The sequence below is a fragment of the Trachemys scripta genome, unplaced genomic scaffold, assembly GCF_013100865.1.
Source record: "Trachemys scripta elegans isolate TJP31775 unplaced genomic scaffold, CAS_Tse_1.0 scaffold_51, whole genome shotgun sequence".
NCBI lineage: Eukaryota > Metazoa > Chordata > Testudines > Emydidae > Trachemys > Trachemys scripta.
In genome coordinates this window covers 43164-45633 of record NW_023260537.1, presented here as the reverse complement: position 1 = coordinate 45633, position 2470 = coordinate 43164, and the positions used below count along the sequence as shown (strand labels likewise).

Here is a 2470-nt window from a genome sequence, read left to right as displayed (position 1 = left end):
CTAATCTCGGTATTTGTTGCCTTTGGGTTGACAGTCACCGCGCTGGTTTAATAAAGGTGCATTAAACACACGCCGCTGCCTGCAGCTTCTTGGGCATCTCTCTGGCTTGAGATACGGGGATCTCGCTGGTATCCACAGTCGCGCTCGGCAGGGGGAAGAGCCCTCAGTATCACGGCCATACACAGCTGGGAACATGCACCCATCACTAGAGCCTGCAAATCCGTAAGGATCCGCTGTATATCTTGGACCATTTTTGCAATACCCGGGTGGAGGCTGTGACGCACTGGGAATGTTCTTAATGTTTTCTCTGAATACTGTGTGGGTGCCTCAGTTTCCCCTATGCTTTTCTTAAATATCTAGGTGGTGGGATAAGGATATATGGTTGCTGCAGAGCACAGGTCCAGTGTACCTAAATGCCTGACACTCTGTCTCCTAGCAACTGATGGCCTGGGCCCCTCTTCTGCAAAGGTGCCAAATGAAGGTGTTGGAGACAAAGAGATCAGGTGACCTCCTGGCCTGGGAAAGAGACAAAGCGCAGAGAAGGAGGGGTTGGAGGGGGTTTCAGGGTTGGAGCTAGCTGGGGACGAGGAGTGAGAGCAGACATGGGTGTCTGGCTCTCTGAACCCCATAATGGACCCAGCCGAGGGGTCCCGTTCGCCGCTGTACCTACAAGCTCTGTTTTAGACCATGTTCCTGCCATCTAATAAACCTCTGTTTTACTGGCTGGCTGAGAGTCACGTCTGACTGCGAAGTGGGGGCGCATGCAGGACCTCTGTCTTCCCCAAGACCCCTCCTGGGTGGACTCACTGTGGGAAGCGCACGGAGGGGAATATGCTGAATGCTCCAAGGTCAGACCCAGGAGGTGAAGGCGTGTGAGCTTCTTGACCTGAAGACGGTCTGCTCCGAGGGAGAGGAGGCTCCCCAAAGTCCTGACTGGCTTTGTGGGGAGCAGTTCCAGAGCATCGCCCAAGGACTCCGTGACAGAGGTGAATACCAATTTTGTATCCGCGCAGGGCTCTGACGGTAAAAGCCATGTGGGCAGCTGTGAGGAACCGCGGTGTGGACCCTCCACCTGCCCTGGACAGCGGGTCTGGGGGGCAGGGTTGAGAGACGCTGGGCGAGGGCTGCTCAGGCCTCCCACCCAGGGCAAGTGGGGGGACCCAGGCTCCCCACAGCTGCCAGCACAGCTCTCTCCGGCCCAGCTCCAGTGGCTGGGGGAGGGAGGGGAGTCGGAGCTGCAGCCTGGCCATGTTATGCTTATAAGAAGCACACAGGATCTTTTTCAGGGGAAAAGGCAATACGCTGCATTTATTGAAAATACAACAATTAGCATATGCATTTAATTACACCACACACACACACACACACTGTCCCGCCAGTCGATGTTATAGTTACCAGTCTAGAGTCCGGATCAATCTAGTGGCCAGCTAGGTTGATCATGGGTAGGGAGGAGCCGGGTTCCATCGGTCGCAACACGATGCTCCAGGGAAGTCTTGGCAGGACAGCAAGACCCCCTGTTTATATAGTGATTCTCCTTCATTGGGACCAATTAGTTTTGCACCGTCATGCTGTAATTAATTGTTGTTTGATGAGTGCTTGTTTTTTTTAATTTTTTCTTTTTTTTAGGAAGTTACCCACATGCTGGTTTTGATTACAGCTATTTTGTCCCCATTGATAGGTGCCTGGTTTATTTTTAGAGTTGTTATTTGCTCTTTTTAGACATTTCAATAGGGGTGTGTTGTAATTTTCTGGCACCTTTGCGTCTGTCCTCGGTTCGGTGGTGGCCTTCACACTTATCTCCTAACACACACATTCCTTATTTGCACACAAAACAGAATTGATTTACACAGAACATTTGAACAAGAACATCAAATTGCAATGCAGGAGAAAACAATCATTGAATTCAGGCACCATGGCTTAGCTAGCTAAAGCACCTGTCTAGGAAGCCGGAGATCCTGGGTTCAAGTCCCAGTGGTGCCTTGGTCTCATCTGCTCACAGTTGGCTGACCCAGTGGTCTAATGGATAAGGCATCAGCCTCTGGTGATTGTGGGTTCAAGTCCCATCTGGGTCATGCTAATCACATATTTTGGGGGGAGAGATAGTTCAGTGGCCTACTAAACCCAGGGTTGTGAGTTCAATCCTTGAGGGGGCCATGTAGGGATCTGGGGCAAAAATCTGTCTAGGGATTGGTCCTGCTTTGAGCAGGGGGTTGGACTAGATGACCTCCTGAGGTCCCTTCCAACCCTGAGATTCTATGATACTTATTTTAAAATGCTAAACCTGTAACAAAGTGGTGACCCTAAAAGGTCTGTTACTGCCTTGAAATCAACTCAGACAGAAGTTCTGGCTGATGCATCTCTACCAGTGGCCCATTAGGCCGTTCCTTTCGGCTAATCAGAAAGAGTGGCTGGCAGGATATGGTCAAATCATACGCCAGTACATTTAATACATGCAACATTATTATTCTTT

The 2470-nt window shown here is 50.5% G+C and overlaps 1 non-coding gene across 1 annotated transcript; it reads left to right on the top strand.

Annotated features, from left to right (window-relative positions):
- Positions 1-1906: 1906 nt before the first annotated feature.
- On the top strand, positions 1907-1980 carry TRNAP-AGG. The gene has a single exon. It is a non-coding gene; the product is annotated as a tRNA-Pro (tRNA).
- The last annotated feature ends 490 nt before the right edge of the window (positions 1981-2470 follow it).